Source organism: Dasypus novemcinctus, chromosome 18 (assembly GCF_030445035.2).
Source record: "Dasypus novemcinctus isolate mDasNov1 chromosome 18, mDasNov1.1.hap2, whole genome shotgun sequence".
In the NCBI taxonomy this organism is placed as follows: Eukaryota; Metazoa; Chordata; class Mammalia; order Cingulata; family Dasypodidae; genus Dasypus; species Dasypus novemcinctus.
The window spans coordinates 56,249,191-56,274,339 of NC_080690.1; the positions used below are offsets into that span (position 1 = coordinate 56,249,191).

The following is a 25,149-nucleotide window of genomic DNA, read 5'->3' on the forward strand; positions in this document are numbered from 1 at the left end:
AACATACATTTCTCAATTAAATGTACTGGATACTCATAAATTTTGTTTTGAATCATACAATATGTTACATAATGTATTTGGTTCATAGTAATGGAATCATACAATATTTGTCCAAGAAACCACCATCTACTACAAGGTCTTGAAGATGTTTTCCTATATTTTCTTCTAGTAGTTTTATGGTCCTGGCTTTTATATTTAGTCTTTGATCCATTTTGAGTTGATTCTTGTATAGAGAGTGAGGTAGGGGTCCTCTTTTGTTCTTTCAGTAATACATATCCAGTTGTCCCAGCACCATTTGTTGAAGAGACTGTTTTGTCTGTTAACATTAACTTGGTAGGTTTGTCAAAAACAAGTTGACTGTATAGGCGAAGGTTTATTTCTGGGTTCTGAATTCTATTTCATTGATCAGTGTGCCTATCTTTATGTCAGTACCATGCTGTTTTGACCACTGTAGCTTTGTAATATGTTTTAGAAAGCTTTTGGCTCTTTGGGTGCACTTTCCCTTCCAAATGAATTTGGTAATTGCCTTTTCTAATTCTGTAAAGTAAGCTGTTGGGATTTTGATTGGTAATTGCATTGAATCAATAAGTCAGTTTGGGTAATTATGATTGACATCTTCACGATATAGTCTTCTAATCCTTGAACACAGAATGTCTTTCCATTTGTTTAGGTCTTTTAAAATTTCTTTCAGCATTGTTTTGTAGTTTTCTGCATATAGGTCCTGTACTTCTTTGGTTAAATTGATTCCCAAATATTTGAGTCTTTTCTTGCTATTGTAAATGGAATTTTTTTCTGATTTCCTCCTCACATTATTCAAAACTTATGTACAAAAGCATTACTGATTTTTGCATGTTGATCCTGTATCCTGCCACTTTGCTGAACTCATTTATTAGCTTAAGTAGCTTTGTTGTGGATACTGCAGGATTTTCTAAGTACAGGATCATGTCATCCACAAACAGTGACAGTTTTACTTCCTCTTTTCCTATTTGGATGCCTTTATTTATTTATTTTTTCTTGTCTAATTGTCCTAACTAGAACTTCTGGTAAAATAGTGAATAACAGTGGTGACAGTGGACATCCTTGTCTTGTTTCTGATCTTAGAGGGAAAGTTTTCAACCTTTCCCCATTAAGTATGATGTTGGCTGTCAGTTTTTCATATATTCCTTTTATCATATTGAGGAATTTTCCTTCTATTCCTTTCGTTTGAAGTGTTTTTTATCAAAAAAAGATGCTGGATTTTGCTGAATGCCTTTTTTCTGTCAATTGAGATTATCATGTTTTTTTTCCCTTCAATTTGTTAATGTGGTATATTATGTTAATTGATTTTTTTATGTTGAACCAGTCTTGCATACCAGGAATAAATCCCACTTGGTCGTGATGTATAAGTCCTTTGATATGCTTTTGGATTCGATTTGCAAGTATTTTGTTGGGAATTTTTGCATCTATGTTCATTAGAGAAATTTTCTTTTCTTTTTTTTACTTCTCTCCCCTTCCCCACCCCACCCCCCCTTTGTCTGCAAATTTTCTTTTCTTCTAGTATCTTTCTTTGGCTTTGGTATTAGGGTGATGGTGGCTTCATAAAATGTGTTGGGTAATTTTCCCTCCTCTTCAATTTTTTTGGAAGAGTTTAAACAGGATTAGGGTTAATTCTTTTTGAAATGCTTGGTAGAATTCACCTGTGAAGCCATCTGGTCCTGGACTTTTCTTTGCTGGGAGATTTTTTTTTTTTAAAGATTTATTTATAGCCCACCCCCCACCCCCCACCATTCCCCCTGTTGTCTGCTTTCTGTGTCCATTCACTGTGTGTTCTTCTGTGTCTGCTTGTATTCTCATTAGGCAGCTTCAGGAACCGATCTTGGGACCTTCTGGAGTGATAGAGAGGAGATTATTCTCGTGCCACCTCAGCTCCCTGTTCTGCTGTGTCATCTTATTTTCCCTTCTCTGTGTCTCTTGTTGCATTATCTTTGCTGTGCCAGCTCTCCATGTTGGTCTGCACTCCTGCGTGGGGTGGCTTTCCCACTTAGGGCGGCACTCCTGCACAGGGCCGCATTCCTGCGTGGGCTGGCACTCCATGTGGTCCAGCTTGCCGCATGGGCCAATTTGTCCTCTTCAGGAGGCCCTGGGCATTGAACCCTGGACCTCCTATATGGTAGACGAGAGCCTAATTGGCCAAATCTGTTTCCTATGCTGGGAGATTTTCGATGACAGATTCAATCTCCTTAAATGAGATTGGTTGTTAAATTCTTGTATTTCTTGTAGCACAGTGTAGGTTGGTTGTGTATTTCTAGGAATTTGTCCATTTCATCTAGGTTGTCTAGTTTGTTGGCACATAGTTTCTCATAATATTCTCTTAGATTTTTAAAAAAAAGATTTATTTATTTATTTACTCCCCCCTTGCAGCTTGTTTTTTTTTTGCCGTCTATTCTCTGTGTCCATTTGCTGTGCATTTTTCCTGTGTCTGCTTGTCTCCTTTTGTTGGGTCATCTTGCTGCATCAGCTCTCCAAGGCGCATGGGACAGCTTGCCTTCACAAGGGACGTAAACCCAGGGCCTCCCATATGGTAGATGGGAGCCCAACTGATTGAGCCACTGCTGCTTCCCTCTTATGTTTCTTTTATTTCTGTGGGGTCAGTTGTAACTTCCCCCCTTTCATTTCTGATTGTATTTATTTGCATTTTCTCTCTTTTTTTCTTTGTTAGTCTAGCTAGGGATTTGTCTATTTTATTGGTCTTCTCAAAGAACCAGCTTTTGGTTTTGCTGATTTTCTCTTTTTTTTTTCTCCATTTCATTTGTTTCTGCTCTAATCTGTGTTATTTCTTTCCTTCTGCTTGCTTTGGAAATGGTTTGCTATTCTTTTTCTAGTTTCTCTAGTTCAGTTAAATCTTTGAGTGTAACTCTTTCTTCTTTTTTAGTCTAGATATTTAGAGCTATAAATTTCCCTCTCAAGACTGCCTTCACTGTATCCCATAAGTTTTGATATGTTGTGTTCTCTTTTTCATTTGTCTCCATGTATGTACTGATTTCACTTGCAATTTCTTCTTTGACTCGCTGATTATTTAGGAGTGTGTTGTTGATCCTCCACACATTTGTGAATGTCTTTTTTTCATTCTGTTATTGATTTCCAGTTTCATTCTATTATGATCTGAGAGGGTGGTTTGTATAATTTCAGTCTTTTTATATTTATTGAGAGCTTCATTGTCCCCTAACGTGGTCTATCCTAGAGAAAGATCCATGGGCACTTGAGAAGAATGTATAACCCACTGAGTTTGGATGCAGTGTTCTGTGTATGTCTGTTAGGTCTAACTTGTTTATTGTATTGTTCAAGTTCTCTGTTTCCTTTTTGATCTTCTGTCTTGTTCTGTCTAATGATGTGAGTGGGATGTTGAAGTCTCCAGTGATTATTGTAGAGATGTCTATTTCTCCCTTCAGATTTGCCAGAGTTTTCCTCATGTACTTTGGGGTATCCTGGTTAGATGCATAGATATTTATGACTGTCATATCTTTCTGGTGGATTGTCCCTTTTATTAATATATAATGTCCTTCTGTATCTCTTATAACTTTTTTTATATTTAAAGTCTGTTTTGTCTGATATTAATATAGCTACCCCTGCTCTTTTTTGATTACTGTTTGTGTGGAGTATCTTTTTCCAGCCTTTCACTTTCAGTTGGTTTGTATCCCTGGGTCTAAGATGAGTTTCTTATAAACAGCATATGGATGATTCATGTTTTTTCATCTGTTCTGTCAACCTGTATCTTCTGACTGGGGAGTTTAATCCAGTCACATTCAATGATATTACTGTAAATGCACTAGTTACTTCCTTCATTTTATTCTTTGTTTTTCATATGTCATATCTTATTTTTTACTTTTTACTCTCTTGGTTATCATTTCTGCTATTCTTTCTTCTATACTCTCCTCCAAGCCTGTCTCTCTTGTCTTTTTCTTCCAGATTCTAAGGCTTTTAATATTTCCTGTAAAGGTGGATTCTTTTTTGCAAACTCTTACTCATTTATTTACTTAGCAAATATTTGAATGCCCATTCAGAGCAAGGCATTGTACAATGGAGAATAAGACTCGTAGATCCCAGCAATCATATTGTTTGCTTTTTAATGGGAGTGATATTAAGTAAATGAATAAGTAATATTAAGTAGTGACAAATAGTATTAAGAAAGTGAGAAGAGCAAGGAAATAGAAAATGACAGGTGTACACAGGGAACGTTTTAGTTAGGGTTGTCATGGCCATTTGGGGAGATGATATTTGAGAAAAAGAGCTCAGGGCATATGAATATCTAAAGCAAGAGCATTCCTGGTAGAGAGAACAGCAACTGTAGAGCTCCTGGAGGTTTGGGGGTGTTTGGGGTTGACGAGTGGCAGAAGCTTATGGATGTTTGAGGTAGATCAAGTTAAGGGTAGGGTAATGAGGTGAAGTCAGAAAGTTAGGCAAGGGCTAGATCATGTAAAGGCTTGTAAATCAGGGAAGGCATTCAACTTTTCTTTTAAGTGTGATATAAAGCTATTAGAGATTTTTGAGCAGGAAATGACATGAGCTGGTTTGTTTTACAATCATCACTATATGGAGAATAGATGAATAGAGGCAAGATAGGAAGTAGGAAGAGTAATTAAAAGGCTGTTTCCGGGCCTCCTGCAATTGGGCTCCTGTCTACCATATGGGAGGTCCCGGGTTTGACTCCTGTGGCCTCTTGGTGAAAGAAAGCTGGCCCGTGCAGCAAGCTGGACCAAGTGGCGTGCTGGCCTGCGCAGGAGTGCTGACCCATGCAGACTGCTGACCCATATGAAGTGATGATCCACATGGCATTCTGGCCTGTGCAGGAGTGCTGACCTGCATGGAGAACTGGTACAGCACCAGATGATGCAACAAAAAAGACACAAAGGGGAAGTGGATGTGACTCAAGTGATAGGGCCTCCGCCTACCGTATGGGAGAACCTGGGTTCGATCTCTGGGGCCTCCTGCCGAAAAAGAAGAAGAGAAAGTGTGCCTGTGCAGCGGGCCATTGCCAGCACAGTGAGTGAGCGGAGTGTCTGTGCGGTGGGCGACATGCCCATGCAGTGAGCCAAGTGCCCACATGAGTGCCCACATGGTAAGCCAGTGCCTGTGTGGTGAGCTGAGTGCCTATGCGGCAAGCCAGTGCCTGTGCAAGTGAGTCATGCAGCAAGATGATGACACAACGAAAGAAAGACAAAAGGGACAGTCAAGGTGAAGCACAGCAGAGACCAGAAACTGAGGTGGTGCAACTGACTGGGAACCTCTTTCCACATCAGAGGTCCCCAGGATCGAATCCCGGTGAATCCTAGAGGAGAAAGATGAGAAGAGAAGACAAAAAGAGAAATAGATACAGAAGATCACACAGCGAATGGACACAGACAGCAAAACAGCAGGGCGGGGGAAGGGAAGGGAAGGAAAAAATGAAAAGACACAGAGGAGAGACAATAAGAGATGCAGCAGACCAGGGAGCTGAGGTGGCACAAGAGATTGAGTGCCTCTCTCCCACTCCAGAAGGTCCTAGGATTGGTTCTCGGTGCCACCTAAAAGAAAAGACAAGCAGACACAGAAGAACACGCAGTGAATGGACACAGTGAATGTAAAAACAATGAGGGGGTGGGTAGAAATAAATAAATATATATATATATTTTTAAAGCTATTTTGGAAAGAGGATGTGGCTCAAGCATTTGGGCTCCTGCCTACCACACGGGAGGCCCCTGGTTGGTTCCTGGTGTCTCCTAAAAAAGACAGTGAGTTAGTGTGATGGGTAGGCGTGGTGAGCTGATGCAACAAAATGAGGCAACAAGAGACACAACAAGAAAAACAATGAGAGACACAATAAAGCAGGAAACAGGTGGCTCAAGTGATTAGGCATCTCCCTCCCATATCAGAGGTCTTGGGTTTGGTTCCTGGTGCCTCCTAAAGAAACAAGGAAGAGAACAGACACAGCAAGTGCAAACAACAAGGGGGTGGGGAGAAATAAATAAATCTTTTTTATTAAAAAAAAAAAGGCTATTTCACTTGTCCAGACCAAAGATGATGGTGCTTTGGATTAGAATGGTAGTGGCTGGAGTTAGAAAAGGAGATACTAGCTTCTTGATAGGTTTGAGAGTAGAACTAATTAAACATGGTAATGGAATACATTTGGAGTGGTAGGGAAAAGAGAGCATTCAGGATTGAACGGCAAGTTTTTTTCTTTAAGCATTTGGGTGAATCGTGGTAGTTTGCTGATGTGTTCAAGATGGAAGGTGGAAATCAAGAGTTCTGCTTTGTACGGTTTGAGACACTTGTACATCCTCCAAGTTAGAATGTTCAACAGCCCTTGAATATGCAAGTCTGGACCTCATGGGAAGTTTAAAGATATACCTACCAATTTCAATTTAAAGTCACAGAACTGGATGAGTTCCTCCCAAGAATGAGTACAGGTAGACAGAAGAGGGCCAGATAAAGAGAAGAGGGCAGAGAACTGAACCCTAGGGCATTCTGCCAATTAGAGGGCCAGATGAGAGGGATGCAGCAAAAGAGGTTGAAAAGGAGCAGCCACTGTGAGAGAAGTAAAACCTGGAAACAAATGAAGAAAATGTTTTAAGATGTAGAGAGGATAAATTGGATTAGATTTGATAATTGACCACAGGATTTGGCAAGATGGAGATTTCTGGTGACCTCCAAAGTGTTTTAGTGGAGCCCTGGGGTGAAAGCCTAATTAGTGTAGCTTAAAGAGAATAGAAGGTGGGAGTAAGTGCTAGTGGGAGAGTAAGTATTGATAGTTCTTTGGAGGAATTTTGTTAGGGAAGCACAGAGAAGAAATTGATACTTGGATGGGCAAATTATATGCATGGACTGTATTTTATAAAATGAGAGACATTACAAATGTTTATATCCTGTTGGGACTGAGTCATATAGGGAAAAAATTGCTACATACAGAAGGAACAAATGTGGTAGGGATATCCTTTAAGTTGAAGGGAGTAGGGATTAGATCTAGTGCATAAGAAGGAGTGAAAAGGAAAACCTAACATGACTGTAGCTGTAGATAGGTTGGTTTGAACCCAGGACCTCGTACATGGGAAGCGGGTGTTCAACCACTTGAGCTACATCCATTCCCCTTTTTAAAATTTTTATCTTTTTACTTTGATATAATTGTAGATTCACATGTAGTTGTAAGAAATAATGCAGTAACATTAAAAATAAATTAAGACAAAGAAATTAAAAAAAAGAAATAGTGCAAAGATCTCGTATATCCTTCATCCAGTTTCTGCCAGTGGTAATACCTTACATAGCTATAGTATATCATAACCAGAAAATTGTTATTGATGCAATCCATCACCTTATTCAGATTTCACAAGTTTTACATGCACTTACTTGTGTGCGTGCATTTAGTTTTGTGCATTTTTATCATAGGTGTAAGATGCAAATGGCCACTACCAAAGTCAAAGATACAGAACCTTTTAATTGCCACAGCCATGTACCTCTTCCCCGCTTTTTTTTTTTTTTTTTTAAAGATTTATTTATTTATTTAATTTCCCCCCCTCCCCTGGTTGTCTGTTCTTGGTGTCTATTTGCTGCTTCTTGTTTCTTTGTCCGCTTCTGTTGTCGTCAGCGGCACGGGAAGTGTGGGCGGCGCCATTCCTGGGCAGGCTGCTCTTTCTTTTCACGCTGGGCGGCTTTCCTCACGGGCGCACTCCTTGCACGTGGGGCTCCCCCACGCGGGGGACACCCTTGCGTGGCACGGCACTCCTTGCGCGCATCAGCACTGCGCATGGCCAGCTCCACACGGGTCAAGGAGGCCGGGGGTTTGAACCGCGGACCTCCCATATGGTAGACGGATGCCCTAACCATTGGGCCAAAGTCCGTTTCCCTCTTCCCCGCTTTTTAACCCTTGGCAACTACTAGTCTGTTTTCCATTGCTATAATTTTGTCATTTAAAGAATGTTATATAAATGTTATATAAATGGGTTCACATAGTATGTAACTTTTTTTTTTTAAGATTATTTATTTCTCTTCCTTCCCCCACCCACCCTGGTTGTCTGTTCTCTGTGTCTATTTGCTGCTGTCTTCTTTGTCTGTTTCTTTTTTTTTTTTTAAAGATTTATTTATTTATTTAATTCCCCCCTCCCCCGGTTGTCTGTTCTCTGTGTCTATTTGCTGCGTCTTGTTTCTTTGTCCGCTTCTGTTTTCGTCAGTGGCAGGGGAAGTGTGGGCGGTGCCATTCCTGGGCAGGCTGCACTTTCTTTTGCGCTGGGCGGCTCTCCTTACCAGGTGCACTCCTTGCGCGTGGGGCTCCCCTACGTGGGGGACACCGCGGGGGACACCTCTGCGTGGTACGGCACTCCTTGCGCGCATCAGCACCGCATGGGCCAGCTCACACGAGACAAGGAAGCCCGGGGTTTGAACGCGGACCTCCCATGTGGTAGACAGACGCCCTAACCACTGGGCCAAGTTTGCCGCCAGTATGTAACCTTTTGAGATTGAGATTTTTTCACTTAGGTTAATTCCCTTGTGATCCATCATGTAGTTGTATGTATCAATAGTTGTTCTTTTTTATTGCTAACCACGTATTTTTTTTTTTTTTAAAGATTTATTTATTTATTTTCCCTTTCCCCCCAACCCTGGTTATCTGTTCTCTGTGTCTATTTGCTGCATCTTCTTTGTCCACTTCTGTTGTTTTCAGCGGCATGGGATTCTGTGTTTCTTTGTTGTTGTTGTTGTCATCTTGTGTCAGCTCTCACGTGTGTGAGGCGCCATTCCTGGGCAGGCTGCACTTTCACGCTGGGCAGCTCTCCTTATGGGGCGCACTACTTGCGCGTGGGGCTCCCCTATGTGGGGGACACCCCTGCGTGGCAGGGCACTCCTTGTGTGCATCAGTGCTGCATATGGGCCAGCTCACCCCATGTGTCAGGAGGCCCTGGATTTGAATCCTGGACTTCCCATGTGGTAGGTGGATGTTCTATCAGTTGAGCCAAATCCCCTTCCCTCATAGAAGATTTAGCACCAGTCTTGCTCATATTCTTCCAATAAAATTCAAGAGGAGTAAACGCTACCAAACTATTCTATAAAGTCAACATCACCAAAAATAAGCCAGATAAAGATACTGTGGAAAAAGAAAATTACAGACCAAATTTTCTAATGAATATGGATGCAGAAATCCTCATTAAAATACTTGCAAATTGAATCAGACAGCACATTAAAAGAAGTATACGTCATGACCAAGTGGGTTTTAAAAAACATTTTTTTTCTTTCTTTCTTTTTATTTATTTCTCTCCCCTTCCCCCTCCACCCTTGTTGTCTGCTTTCTCTGTCCATTCGCTCTGTGTTCTCTGTGTCCACTTGCATTCTTCTCAGCAGCACTGGGAATCTGTGTCTCTTTTTGTTGTGTTATCTTGCTGTGTCAGCTCTCTCTGTGTGTGGCACCACTCCTGGGCAGGCTGTACTTTTTTTTGCATGGGGTAGCTCTCCTTGTGCATGGGGCTCCCCTATGCGGGGGACACCCCTGCGTGGCATGGCACTCCTTGTGCGCATCAGCAGTGTGTGTGGGCCAGCTCACCACATGGGTCAGGGGGCCCTGGGTTTAGGCCTGGACCTCCTTTGTGGTAGGCAGACGGTCTATCAGTTGAGCCAAATCTGCTTCCCCCAAGTGGGTTTTATCCCAGGTATGCAAGGATGGTTCAACCCAAGAAAATGAATCAGTGTATTATATCATATTAATAAAAGTCGAAGAAGGAAAATCACATGATCACCTCGGCTGATGCAGAAAAGGCATTTGAAAAAATCCAGCATCCTTTCTAGATAAGAACACTTCAGAAGTGTGGGCTTGCTATTTTGAGTTAGCAACCCACGAGGACTGGGTGGGCTTCCACGGCTCGGCGGTGAGCCCCTAGGCCAGCGCGTAGGCCTAGGTTCTCCAGGTGTGGGGGACGCGCGGTAAAAACCACGGAGACAGCCTGTGAGAGTGAGCTAGTCCACTTTATTGCGGAAATACACTTGATTATATAGGGTCGGGTTAAGGGAGGGGTAGGAGCTGGGGCGGATTAACTACGGGGCGGTAGTGGATAGGCGGAGCCGTGCAGGCAGCTATGAGGTAAGCGGTGACTGAGGAAGGGGGCAGATTATGAGTTGGCTAAGTGGGCGGGACTGGCGGGAAGGATAGCAACGGCTGGAAAAGGGAGATAACAAGGGCTAGGAGGAGGGGTGAAGGGAGGCAGCAACAATTGCTCTTTTTGTTTTATAAAAAAAAAGAAGGGGCGTGAGAGAGTAGAGGGATGGGCTGTGGAGGGTGAGAGAAAAAAGGGGTAGAGTTGACTGGCGATGGGCAAATGACATATCATTTGGCCAGAATGTATGCATAGCTCTTAGGGTCGGTGCGTGCCGGTGCTAGACGAAATATTTAACATGATGTTGCGCACGCTTTTTTGGGGTGAATAGCACTGTGGCTGGTTTAACCGCGAAGGACTCTCAGACGTATAGCAATAAAGGGGGGCGGAGGGTGCACCCAAGCCCTTTACGCCGAGGGAAACAAACCCGTGCCAGCGGCTAAGGTCAGGGAGTTTCACAGCAAGCAGCTTCACAGACGGGAAGTACGGTGGGAAAGGGGGCGAGGACAAGGGCGGGATTGAGGAGCGAGATCAGAGGTAGCAAGACGGTGGTAATGGATTTGAACAAACGAAAATACACTGTCAGCGTGATCTTTGGCAAGGCGGATGATTCGTCGAATGGCCCAAGGACCAACGGTGAGACCTAGGATGATGAGCAGAACTGGGGTTAGTAACGGGAGGAGATAGGGGAGGAGGGGCTGCAGGAAGCCCCAGGAACCAGCATTTTGGGCTCGTTCAAGTCGGCGTTGGTTGAGACCTTTTTCAAGTTCTTTTAAGCTGGAGTCTACTAAACCGGTATAGTTGGCATAGATGCAGCATTCTTCTCCCAGAGCTGCACATAGGCCACCTTCTTTGAGGAGGAGGAGGTCAAGGCCTCGGCGGTTTTGCAGGACAACTTCCGAAAGGGAATTGAGGGAGTCTCTAAGATACTTGACTGCATCTCGGAGGTAGATGATATCAGAGTCTACTGCTTGTCTGAGGTTTTGGAGGGCGGAGGCTTGTGTGGCTAGGGCTGCAACACCAGTGGCAGCTCCAGCTGTAGCTAGGAGGGAAGTGACAGTGAGTACAGCAGTAATAGGTTCGCGTTTGTGGAGGTAAATAGCTTCTTGAGTGTGATCAAAGGCTTCAAAGAAATGTAGAGGAGTGTGATAGATGACTCGAGGCGTGAGGAGGATGAGAACACACGTTTCTTTGGTCTTGTTAAGTGTGGCAACAGATAAGCATGGGGTAAGTCCGGTGGAAGAGCAGAGCTATTGGGTGGTGTTTAGGGGAACTAAGTATTTGGCAGAGATGTTTGGGGAGGTATAGTTGGTACAGACAGTAAGGCTAGGAGTGTGGGAGGAACGGGGGTGAATGCATAAACCTTTGGAAGAGATGTGCGTAAAAGTGAGTGGGACATGAGTAGACTGATTCCAATTGCAGGAAGAGGGGGAATCGTCGGTGGAGGAAGTAAAGAGTGATGAAGGGATAGCAAGTGGATCATAGAGGGGGAGGCTGGGGGAGAGACACAACTAGCAAGAGCGAGTGAGGTTGGGGTGGGAGGCATTGAGAGAGGAATAGGAGGCGTTTAGGAGTTTGAAGTAGGGACTAGAGGGGATGAGAGGATGTGGTTGAATACCTGGAGCGGGGGGGGAAGTGGGGCTTGTAGAAGGGACGACGGCGGCCGAGGTGGAAGAGATTTTGAGGGGGGTAGATGAGGACGGAAGAAGGTGAACAGTGGGTGAGGGAGGAGGGTTAAGGATGTGGTTGGGACTAATAGCAGAGGGTGGGGCAGAGACAACACGCTTTTGGATTTTAAACAAAGCACCACGATCATAGTTGCTCATATACAACCGGAGTCCATAGGGGCGAGCGGCCAGCCATGTATCGTCGTTTGGGTTTTTTACTGTCAGCCAAATAAAGTCCCAACGGGAATTGTTGGCTACTTGGAGAGAGAGATACGGGTCTCTGTTGGGGGTGCCGGACCATCCATGGGCTATGGTCACACATCCCCAAGAGGGGCAGTAGAAGTGTGATGGGTCATGACAACCTCGAGCACTAGCAGGACAGATGTAAAAACTAGACACAGGGTTGAATTGAGGGCTAAGGAGACGGTTGTTTCGAGAAAGCAGGCATGCTGTATTCCTGCCTCGACAGGATGAGGAGGAGTGGTGGCTTACCTTCGCTTTTCTGATGTTGCTTACTTGGCATTCGGGACGGAAGGAAATTCCAGCAAGAGGGCAGACGTGCGTGAGAAAGGAGGGAGCGACACTAGTAACATTATAAGCGAGAATGCGCTTTTCCGGGAATGTCTGCAAGGTCCAGTTGAATGGCTGATGGGATGAGGAGCTTTGGGCAGAGGAGGCTAGAGACAACATGAGAATGAGGAGATGGATGAGGTAGGGAAGGGTAGGGGAACAGGAGGCGGGGGTGTGAACAGAGCGGGCCTGTCGGAGGAGCTGGAGAACTTGGCGCTCGATGGGGTCATCATCTTCAAGGGAAAGACGGCTTAGGCGGCGGGCAAGGAAGCGTTGTCGACGTCGTTCGCGGCGAGAAGGAGCTGGTGTGGTTCTCGCGGACGGTGGTGTTGGAGAGGTAGGCTCGAGTGAATTTGCTTGGGGGCGCATGGTGGTCATGGGAGGAGGGCGACGAGGGAGGTGAAAACGCCAATTAGAAGTAGAAAGGCGACAGCAAGGAGAAAGCGTTGGCGGAGGTTCCAATCTGCTGGGGCTGTAGCCGCGAGACAGACAGCTGAAAAGATTGTTAAAAAAACGAAGACTATAAAAAAGAAGTATAAAAGTGGGTGAGGGTGCGAGGGGAGTGGGAAGAGCATCTGCACTGAGAGTTCTTCTCTGATAAGTTGTAAGGCACGTTTCGGTGGAGGTCAGGCACTTGTCAGCAGCAGGTTGTAGAGGCGGCAATAAGGCTCTTCTTGTAAATTGTGCAGAGTCGAGCCTTTTGGGGAATTTGTAAAGACAAAGAAGGGAGAAGAGAGCCCTCATAGGGGAGGGACAATCAGCGGAAAGAAACTCGGAGAGAGTACTTATTTAAATATAAACATTTCAGGGAGGGGCTGGTTGGTGTTGAATTTGAGCGAATGGGGCGACATCTGGGCCTCCGCAGTCAATGTTGTCTCTAACGGAGGGCACAGTGTACTTGTCATTCAGTGGAACTTTAGGGTCGGTGGCAGGCCTGATGTAGCACCCAGGAACCCAGAGCGGTTGTGGCTCGGAGTTTGGGAAGACACAAGCAAAGCCTCTCCCCTGTGCTAGCAAGGGGGCTGGATCTTGCCAAAGGTTTGTGGCGGGGTCTTTCCAATGAACAAGAGGAACTTGCGAAGGTTGCCACATGGGTCCCCAATGTCTGTGAGTTGGGGAGAGTCCTTTGTTATCGAAGGTCAGGAGATTGTGATGGATAAGGCAAGCAGTAATGACGTCGGCAGGGGCTTTATGGGGAGAGGAAGTTTTTTCTTTTTGAATGAGTAGCTTGAGCTGTTGGTGAGTGCGCTCAACAATTCCTTGCCCTTGCGGGTTGTAGGGGATGCCGAAATGGTGTGTGATGTGGTAAATCTGCACAAAGCTGGCAAAGGTGGCACTGCGGTAGGCTGGTCCATTGTCGGTTTTTAGATCCCAGGGAATTCCCATGAATAGAATGGCTTGCCGAAGCGCTTTGATGCAATGTTTGGCACTCTCTCCTGTGAGGGGCACGGCATAGCATAGGTGCGAGAAGGTATCAACTGCAACATGAAGATATTTAAGGCGCCCAAAAGCACTAACATGGGTGACGTCTAGTTGCCAGCGGGAGTTAGGCCGCAGGCCGCGGGGATTAGCTCCGCGGGGCTGCAAGGGTCCAAGGGGTAACAAAGGTGCGCATGTTCGACAGGAACGCACAAGATGTTTGCATGTTTCGATGGGGAGGTCTGGAAAGAGCTTCTGGATAGATCGCGCAGAGAAGTGGAATTGAGAGTGTAAAAGTTTGGCTTGGTTGACGAAGTCCCCTAGTCTTGTTTTGTCAATGGAATCTTCTCGAATGGCAGCTGGGTATACATGGCGGCCGGACGCTAAGGCGTCAGCAAGGGCATTTCCTTGAGTCAGTGGTCCTGGCAGGCCAGAGTGACTTCTGATATGAGCGATGAACCAGGGTTGTTGCCTTTCTTCAAGCAGTCGCTGTACAAAGGCGAGTGCTTGATCTATAGATGAGTCGCTGGGTAGAAAGGTAGCAAGTGGGAGGCTGCGACATACCTGTAAGGTGTATAAGCTGTCTGTAAAGATGTTGAGAGGCTGGTCTGGGTAAAGATTGAGGACTGCAGCGACAGCTAAAAGTTCACCCACTTGAACAGAAAGGTGATTGGCAAACATTACCTGTCGTGGCTCAAGCTTTCCTGGCGCATATATGACAGCAGCGAAGGCCTTTTTTGAGGCATCAGTGAAAGCAGTGATGGCAAAGGGAATTGGCTTTCTTGCGGGCAGCGGACGGAACGGGTTGAAAAATGCTAATTGAGATACACCTTGCAGCAGTGGATGATGAGGATAGTGGTTGTCGAAGGAGCCACGAAAGAACTCTATCAGGCTCTGCATTTGAGCATTATTCATGATAAGGGAAGTAACTTCTTTTGCATCAAAGGGCCAAACAATGGTGTGTGGCGGGACGCTGTACGTTTGTATGGAGAGAAGTACTAAGTCAGTGGCTAATGTGATCCAAGCCCTTGTAAATGGGCAGATTTTTGGGAGTTTACTTTTTGACGTGTGTAGAAAAAGAAGAGGACCATCTTGCCATAGGAGACCCATTGGGGTGACTGGTGTTGGCAAAACTAAGGCAAGGATTGGGAGATCGGGAGAGAATCGCTCTAGGCGGCATTGCTGGAGTGCAGCATTTACTTGTTGGATGGCTTCTTTGGCAGCTGGGGTGATGGTGATGGGGCGAACGACTGCAGCGGATGGACTGCACTTAGTCTGCAGGAGCTCGAAAAGGGGTTGCATTTGCGCTGTTGTGATGGGGAGTGCTGATCGAAGCCAATTGATTTGTCCGCAAAGCCGTTGGAGCTCAGTCAGCGTCATGTGATCAGAAACATGGATTTGCGGGCTGGTGGGCCGAATATATTGATGAAAATGAAAGCCTAAGAACTGGAAAGGTGGCTGGGGGTTAACTTTATCAGGTTGCACTGTTAATCCAAGACTTGAGAGGTTCGTCATAACTGCAGAGAGTAAATTATTGAGAAGTGTGTTAGAACTTGCTGCTAAAAGAAGGTCATCCATATAGTGAATGATGTATGTGTGCTCTGGATGGAATTTAGAGCGTAGTGGCTCAATGGCATGATTGACATAGAGCTGACATATAGTTGGACTGTTCCGCATGCCTTGTGGTAGTACTCGCCATTGGAATCGGAGTGCTGCTCCTTGATTGTTGGTACGCGGGACTGTAAACGCAAATCGTGGAGAGTCTCGCGGGTGAAGGGGAATGGAGAAAAAGCAATCTTTGATGTCAATAGTGGCTGCATAAAAATGCTGGGGGACTGCAGTGGGATGCGGGCAACCAGGCTGAGGTGACCCCATTGGCTTAATATGCTTGTTAATTTCTCGAAGGTCGTGGAGGAGGCGAAACTTGCTTGTGTTCTTTTTGTTGATGACAAAAACTGGCAAATTATAGGGACTGGTAGACGGCTCAATATGCCCTGCCTGTAGTTGCTCTTCAACGAGGGCAGAGAGAGCTTGTAGTTTGTGAGTTGGCAAGGGCCACTGCTCGACCCAGATGGGCTCCTCTGTGTCCCATTCCAGAGGGATAGGGTCAGGTCTTGAAACGGGAGCAGTGGCCCCTATACGGGGGGGGGGCGGCGCAGCTAAGAAGGCTTCTGTAGTGATTCGAGCTTTTAGCTGGCTGAGTACATCTCTTCCCCACAGGATGGTTTGGACTGAAGAGAGGACGAGTGGACGAATTTGGCCTTCGTGACCCTCTCGGTCGCTCCAATGCAGAGGCTGAGATGTTTTCCAAGAGGTAGCAGCTCCCGTGGCGCCGATGACTTGAGGGCCAGTTTCAAGGGGCCAGTGATTAAAAGCGGCGATTTCGAAGGGAATACAAGAGATTTCGGCACCCGAGTCCAAGAGTCTGTCAAGCCATTGTCTCTCTATTTTAAGTTCTAGTGAAGGTCTTTGGTGACGTTTGATAGGCATGGTCTACATTAGGGTTTTGGAGCTTTGTGGAGGGCCTCTTGGGGGAGGGGCTGAGGCCTGCCCCGCTGGAAGTTTAAAGGCTGAGAAAAACGTTGCGCTGAGCGGCAGTTGCGGGCCCAGTGATACCCTTTACCACAGCGCGGGCATGGCGTGGGGGGACCTCTTGGTCTGTGCAGTGCTACGGCAGGGCGGGGAGCTGCCGGTTGAGGGCACTCGCGAACAAAATGACCGGGCTGACCGCATCGAAAACAGGCAGAAGTGGAGGCAGATGAGACAGCCATGGCGGAAGCGAAGGCAGCAGTAAGTGCTTTAGTTTGTGGGTCAATATCTCGACAAGCTAGGACCCATTCGTGCATCGGCTTATCGCGGATAGGAAGGATGACAGCTCGGAAGGGTGCGAGGCACCCATCGAGAATGAGTTTTTTTGCTAACGCAAACTGAGCATCTTCGTTAGCAATTTACGTTGGCATGCTTCGATAACGCGGGCAACAAATGCCAGAAAGGTTTCTTGCGAGTCCTGAAGCATTTGCGCGAACTTGGTGGATTGTTTGGTGGAAATTAAAGAGAATGACCGCTGAACGAGAACTTTCACTCGGTGCCAAAACCCTGGGTCTATGTCCACATAGGAACGAGGGTTAGCATAGTTGTTAACCACTGTGTAGGCATCAGCTGGATTTTGGACACCTGCTCGAACATTTTCTACTACTTGTTGATCAACAGCCACTTGATAGTGAGCGCGCCATTCAAGGAACTGGCCTGGCTGAAGGATGGAACGGGCTAGAGAGATCCAATCATAAGGAAGAACAAGCTGAACCCCTAACTCTTTTATTAGTTGTTGAACATATGGGCTATCGATGCTGTCTTCTTTAACGGCTTTGCTAAGAGTTTTAACTTCTGCTGTGAAGGGAAGCCAAGTCTGAGGGCGTTGCTGCGTGGGCAGCGGGTTGAGCGGGTATAGCTGGGGGGCGGGAGAATGTGCTTCGCTAGAAGCAGGTGGGGGGCTGCTGCCATATGGTGGTGGCGAGGGATGAACAGTAGCGGGAAACAGATGAGAGAATGATGGCTTAGCAGCGTCAAGGCGGCAACAAACTGGCGGCGGGATATTTTTGGGTGCTGGACAAGATGGCGGAGCGGCTACATCACTTCTGGGCGCCGGCCAAGATGGCGGTGTAGTTACGTCATTTCCGGGCGCCGGCCAAGATGGCGGCGAAGTCACGTCATTTCCGGGCGCCGGCCAAGATGGCGGCGAAGTCACGTCATTTCCGGGCGCCGGCCAAGATGGCGGTGAAGTCACGTCATTTCCGGGCGCCGGCCAAGATGGCGGCGAAGTCACGTCATTTCCGGGCGCCGGCCAAGATGGCGGCGAAGTCACGTCCGGTGAGGGACAAAATGGTGCAGAAGGCTTTTCCGGTTTAACGGAAGATGGCGTCTGCATCATTTCCGGGGCAGGGCCGGAAGATGACGGGACAGGGAAGGGCGGGTAAAGGCGAGAGGAAGCGCCTTTGTTCCCGCCGGCGGGCTCGGATATAGGTGAAGAAGAAGCCGGAAGTGCGCCATTTTGGGCAGAGGTGGAAGAAGAAGGAGAAAGTCCGCTATTTTGAGGAGCTACTGAAGCGGCTTCTGCGGGCTGTGGGGAGCGCGGGCGGGGAGGTTTGCGCTCAAGAGCGGCGGCGAGCTGGTCAGACAGAGAATTTGTGTCGCCAGGATCGTCGGGCTCATAGTCATTGGGTTGCTTAACTGATTTGTCTCGGATGGCTTCTGACGGCGCACCAAGGAGACAGGTGCGTATGGCTACTAGAGCAGGCAGCAGGCCGGGCGGAAAAGACCGCTTCTCATGCTCTATGGCGGAGGTGACTCGATCTATGAGTCGAGAGTATGTGTCCGGGCTCCAGAGCTGGCAGGTGGCGAGCCACGGATTAAAAGGGAGTAGCAGGTCCCAGTATTTTTGGAGCTGTTTCAGGGAAACGTGGACTCCATTGGTATCAAGCAGGGCGGCTAAAAGCCGAACCTGAGGGGTATGGTGTGAGGAGAGAGAGGCGCCCATAGTGGGAGAAGAAAAGACGGCGATGGGGTCCCTACCTGGAGAGCTGAAATGGTCGCCTGTGGACAGCAGCAGCAGCAGCAGAGAGGGGCCGGAGGGCGGTGGAAGGAAAGGATCCCGGACGAGCCCCCAGCTGTGGGCTTGCTATTTTGAGTTAGCAACCCACGAGGACCGGGCGGGCTTCCACGGCTCGGCGGTGAGCCCCTAGGCCAGCGCGTAGGCCTAGGTTCTCCAGGTGTGGGGGACGCGTGGTAAAAACCACGGAGACAGCCTGTGAGAGTGAGCTAGTCCACTTTGTTGCGGAAATACACTTGATTATATAGGGTCGGGTTAAGGGAGGGGTAGGAGCTGGGGCGGATTAACTACGGGGCGGTAGTGGATAGGCGGAGCCGTGCAGGCAGCTATGAGGTAAGCGGTGACTGAGGAAGGGGGCAGATTATGAGTTGGCTAAGTAGGCGGGACTGGCGGGAAGGATAGCAACGGCTGGAAAAGGGAGATAACAAGGGCTAGGAGGAGGGGTGAAGGGAGGCAGCAACACAGAAGATAGGAAAAGAAGTAAAGGTTCTCAACACGATGAAGTACATATAGGAAAAAACCCACAGCTAACATTGTATTAAATTGTGAAAGATTGAAAACTTTCCCTCTGAGATAGGGAACAAGATAAGAATGCCCACTGTCATCACTTTTATTCAATATTGTGCTAGAAGTTCTAGCTAGAGCAGTTAGGCAAGATAAAGAAATAAAAGGCACCCAAATAGAAAGGAAGAAGTAAAACTACCACTATTCACTGATGAAATAGTCCTATATGTAGAAAATCCCAAGAAATTCATGACAGAACTATTAGAGTTAATAAATAGAGTTCAGCAAAGTGGAAGGATACAAGAGTAATACGCAAAAATCAGTAGCATTTCTATAAAATAATAGTAATCTGAGTAGGAAGTCAGGGGGAAAAATTCCATTTATAATAGCAACTAAAAGAATCAAACATTTAGGCATAAACTTAACCAATGACATAAAAGACCTGTATTCAGAATACTATATGATGTTGCTAAAAGAAACCAAAGAACATCTAAGTAAGTGGAAGGATGTTCTGTGTTTATGGACTACAATACTAAATATTAAGATGTCAATTCTCTCAATTTACAGATTCAATGCAATCCCAATAAAACTTCGAACAGCCTTTTAAAGAAATAGAAAAGCCAACTGTCAAATTTATTTGGAGGGGTAAGGAGCCCCAAATAGCCAAAAATATCTTTAAAAAGAAGAATGAAATTGGAGGACTCTCACTTCCATAGCATAAAGATAGGCAGATTGACTAAAGGAATTGAATTGAGAGTTCAGAAATATACCCTTACATCTATGGACAAGTGATTTTTGACAAGGCTGTCAAATCCACCCAGCTTGGTCAGAACAGTCTATTCAACAAATGGTGCTAGGACTGGATAGCCAAAGCCAAAAAGAAAAAAAGAGGACCCTTATCTTATACCTTATAAAAATCAACTCAAAATGGATCAAAGACCTAATTATAAAAGCTAGATCCTAGAAGAAAATGTAGAGAAACATCTTCAAAATCTCGTGGTAGGTTGTGGTTTCTTAAATCTCACACCCAAAGTATGAGCAGTGAAGGGAAAAAATAGATAAATGGGACCTCCTCAAAATTAAGCACTCTTGTACTTTAAATGATTTTGTCTAGAAGGTGAAAAAGCACCCTACTCAATGGGAGAAAATATTTGGAAAACACATATACAATAGGGGTTGGATTTCCATTTTATATAAAGAGATCATACTCAGCAATTGAAAGACAAGCAACCCCATTAAAAAAATGGGCAAAAGATCTAAATAGACATTTTTCCAGAGAGAAAATACAAATGGCCAAAAGGCACATGAAAAGGTGCTCAAAATCACTAGCTTTTAGGAAATTGTAGATCAAAACTACAGTGAGATATCATTTCATGCCTTATATAATGGCCATTATTTTTTGAAAAAGAAAACTACACTGCGAGTGTTGGAGAGGATATGGAGAAATAGGAACATTCTTCCACTGGTGGGAATGTAAAATGGGCCAGCCTCTGTGGAGGGTAATTTGTCAGTTCCTCAGGAAGCTAAATATAGAACTGTTGTATGATTCAGCAATCCCACTACTAGGAATATATTCAGAAGAACTGAAAGCAGGAATTTGAACAGACATTTGCACACCGAAGTTCATAGTGGCATATTCACAGTTGCTAAAAGATGAAAACAACCCAAGTGTCCATCAACCAATGAATGGATAAACAAAACATGTATGCATATGATAGAATACTATTTAACCATAAGAAAAAATGAAATTGTGACGCATATGACAACATGTTTGAACCTTGAGGAAATTATGTTGAGTGAAATAAGCCAGGCACAAAAGGGCAAATATTGTATGGTTTCACTAATAAGAATTATATATATATGCTGAGTAAACACATGGACTTAAACTCTAGAGTATAAGTTATTAAGAGATCGAATGAGGGTTGAGCAGGGGGAGCTGACGCTTAATATATTTAGAATTTTTAATAAGGTTGATTGTAAATTTAATAAGGTTGATTGTGTGGAAATGGATAGAGGTGATGCTAACACAGTATAGAGAGTATAACTAACACTGAAGTGTAAAGTTCATGGTGGCTTCAAGGGGTAGTCTAGGGATGTAAATTTCGATTGAAAGAAAGCTAGAGGATAATTCTAGGAACTGTATAACAAAGAACTTGGTGGATGAGAACTGTATTTAATGGTAAAAATACAAAAATGTTTTTCTATGAACAGCAACAAATGTACATCAATATTAACAAGAGGTTAAGAATGATGATGCATGGTAAAATGCAACCAATATAACTATGGTCTGTAGTTAACAGCAATATTGTAACCTTTTTGCAGTAATGACAAAGAAGGTACCCAAATCATTGCAAGGGGTCAACAGTTGGGGGCTTAAGGGGGTACAGGATTTTTCCTCTTGTAACTATGGAAACATTTTAAAATTGAGAGGATGACAGCATAACTCTTTGGTGAAACTGGGAGTCAATGAGTGTGCACTTTGGATGGATTGTATAGGTTATGGGACTGTGTAACACTGAGAACCCTGTAGTTGGTGTTTCTGCTTAGTTTATTGCTATCTCCCCATGGTAGATGCCCAGCTTAAAAGAATGCACGTGCCTCAGGGGAGATTCTATACAGAGTATTGGTTTATAGGAACATGTTCTCTTTCTCTTCAGGATCTTGGCTGTTAGTACTGGCTGCTTTGTTTTTCCATTAGTATCTTCAGTTTTTTGGGTTTTTAAAAAAATTCTGTTTTTTAGTTGTTTTCAGTCTGATACCAACTTCTTCATCATAGAAGCAGAATCCCCTTTCCCATTTTTGTTAGTTATATTACTTCTACATTTTAGAGCAAATAAAATGTAAGTTATTCTGTTACCCTAACCCTTATATTTGTGTTAATATTAGTCATAGGGTTAAAGGAGTTTACGTTCATATCAATCCTTATGACATAGGTTTCCCTTCCTCCCTCTAGGTATCTCTCACTTTTCTTTAGTTTATTATTTTTTGAATTCCTCAAGAAAGACTTATGGGTTCTACTGAAATTTACATAGTTACTAATTTAATTTATTCTAATATACTTGTGCACTCACACATACATACACACATACTTAAAGTAGAATAGCAACACCAGTATTATTATTAACATGTTTACTGAAAACTATTTAACATTTCTATTCAGTTTGTTTTTTTTTAATTATTGTGGCTATTTAGTGTGTTTTTAATAAGTTTTGGGGTAGTCCTTTCTCATTGCTTTTCTTTTTCAGTTTTCTGATTATTTTTGGTTATTTTTCCAATCAATTTGTTTAATTCTAGGGCAAAAAATTTCGTTTCCCTTTTTTTTTTTTTAAAGATTTATTTATTTATTTCTCTCCCCTTCCCTCCCCCCCCCACCCCAGTTGTCTGTTCTATTTGCTGTGTCTTTTTCTGCTTCTGTTGTTGTCAGTGGCACGGGAATCTGTGTTTCTTTTTTGTTGTTGTTGTCATCTCGTGTCAGCTCTCACGTGTGTGCGGCGCCATTCCTGGGAAGACTGCACTTTCTTTCATGCTGGGCAGCTCTCCTTACGGGGCATACTCCTTGCGCGTGGGGCTCCCCTATGTGGGGGACACCCCTGCGTGTCAGGGCACTCCTTGCGTGCTTCAGCACTGCACATGGGCCAGCTCCACACGGGTCAAGGAGGCCCGGGGTTTGAACCGCAGACCTCTCACGTGGTAGACGGACGCCCTAACCACTGGGCCAAGTCCGCTGCCTTCTTTTCTTTTTTAAAAAGATTTATTATTCATTTATTTCTCTCCTCTTCCCACCCTGCACCGTTGTCTGCTCTCTGTGTCCATTCATTGTGTGTTCTTCTATGTCTGCTTGTATTTTTGTCAGCAGCACTGGGAATCTCTTTCATTGCGTCATCTTGCTGTGTCAGCTTTCTGTGTGTACAGCACCACTCGTGGGCAGGCTGCACTTTTCTCTCATGTGGTGGCTTTCCTTACAGGGCCGGGGACACCCCTGCATGGCAGGGCACTCCTTGTGTGCATGAGCACTGCTTGTGTGCCAGCTCACCACATGGGTCAGGAGGCCCTGGGTTTGAACTGTGGACCTCCCATGTGGTAGGCAGATGCTCAATCGGTTGAGCCAAATCTGCTTCTGTTATTTTCATTTGGATTGCATTGCCATCCCAATCAAGTTTTACAACAGTTCCATCACCCCCCAAAATTCCTGCATATCCCGTTTTTCATCATTAAATTAAATTTAGTGTTTGGGCTAAAAACTATATATATATATGTATTTTAACATGTTAAGGAAGTAACCAACAGTCCTATTATTTCAATTCCTTATTTAAAACTAAGATGTGAGTGCTGAATTTTATCAGATGCCTTTTCAATATCTATAGGGATGATTATACTTTAGTAGATTTCCTAACAGTGAACTTCCCTTGCATTCCTAGAATAAACCACACTTTATTATATATTTTCTTACAGTTTACTATAGGATTCAGTTTGCTTTAATTTTATCTAGGGTTTTTGCATGAATTTTCATAAGTGATATTGGTATGTAGTTTTCCTTTATTAGGTTTTGATTCTACTTTTATACTCCTTAAAAATGACTTCACATCTTTTCTTTTCTGTTTTTTAATGTTCTAGACCATTTAAATACAATTGAAATTACATACTCTGAGTTTGATCATCCTTAAATAATTTTTCGAGTAAGTCTACTTTCTCTATACTTTCTTAGAAAATTTATCTTTATTGGCATTGTCAGCCTTTATAATTTTCAAAATATTCTGTTTTGTTATTTGCTAGTGTCTAGAACTGTGAAGGGTCTGAGATGTTTCACAGCAAGCAACATGACAGTCATCATAGTTGCTTCAGTTCCTCCTTGCCTGAAGTCCCATTGGGGCAATGGGTTGTATAATATTACAGGAGAGAAACCCTGAACTTTGAAAAACCAAATCTCTTATAGTGGACAAAAAGCATGTGTGACCTTTGCTTCATGAGAGACAATACCATTATTATACTAAACACCTGCTTATTGTGCTGTATATCATCTTTGTAAAGATAGTCCAGAACAAAGTAATCATTGCCTCTGCTTCCAAGCTGTGCAGAAATGTGAGCGGTATTGTTTTTCAATACCTAGTTGCCTTCTTTTATTTCTTTGAATGCTTTTTTTTTTGTTATGTTAGCTAATGTTTAATCTATTTACTGTTTTTTATCAGTCAACCTGCGTTATTTGTATATTATTTCTACTTTTCTTCTGCTATCTACATCATGAAAGTCTGACTTTATTTTATTTTGTCCTTGTTTCCTCAGTTTACTTTGATGTTATTTTTCTAACTTTTCAGAGGGACGTTTAATTCATTTATTTTTTCTTTCATTTTTATTGCTGTAAGAATTTTTTTTTCTCCCTCCCCCCCACCTTGCTGTTTCTGCTGTCTGTTTTCCTTTCGCTATGTGATCTTGTGTATCTATTTCTCTTTTTGTTTTCTCTTCTCGTCTTTCCCTTCTAGGATTCACTGGGATTCAATCCTGGGGACCTCTTATGTGGAGGGAGGTTTCCTGTCAATTTCACCACCTCAGTTCCCCATCTCTGCTGTGCTTTACCTTGACTCCCTTTGTGTCTCTTTTTGTTGCATCATCATCTTGCTGCGTGACTCACTTGCGTGGGCACTGGTTCACTGCATGGGCACTTAGCTCGCCTCTCAGGCACTTGCATGGGCCCTTGGTTCACCACACAGGCACTGGCTCACCACACGGGCACTTGGCTCGTCACAAGAGCACTCGGCTTGACACATGTGCACTCGCATGAGCGCTTAGCTCACCACGTGGATTCTCAGCTCGCTGCGTGGGCACCTACCTGGGCACTCGGCTTGCCACATAGGTACTAAGCTCGCTGTGTGGGCATTCGGCTCACCACACGGGTATTCACTCCCTGTGTGGGCATGCTTTCTCTTCTTTTTCACCAGGAGGCCCTAGGGATCGAACCTGGGTCCTTGGATATGGTAGGCAGAGGCCTTATCACTTGAGCCACACCCACTTCCCCTTGAGCCACATCCACTTCCTGTAAGAATTTAAATGTATGAATTAATTTTATTCTAAGACCTGCAGCTGCTGGTCTGGAAAGATTGTCTCCACAGTCCTGCAGCTGCTGCCACCAGCCTGTGGCTATAGTTCATAGATTCTAAATGTGTTTTCAATATATTTGTTTTCTAGAAATTACACAATTTTTCTAATATTTAGTAGAAAGTTTTAAAAATTTGAAATGGTGTCTCAGTTTTATGATGTTAAAATTTTGTTTTGTTAAAATAATTATATATTGTTTGAGTCATTT

The 25,149-nt window shown here is 44.4% G+C and overlaps 1 protein-coding gene across 4 annotated transcripts in view; it reads left to right on the forward strand.

Annotated features, from left to right (window-relative positions):
* The window catches only part of LOC101440036 (zinc finger protein 14 homolog), a 44,481-nt gene that overhangs the window by 13,332 nt on the left and 6,000 nt on the right, over positions 1-25,149 (forward strand). The window lies entirely within an intron of this gene.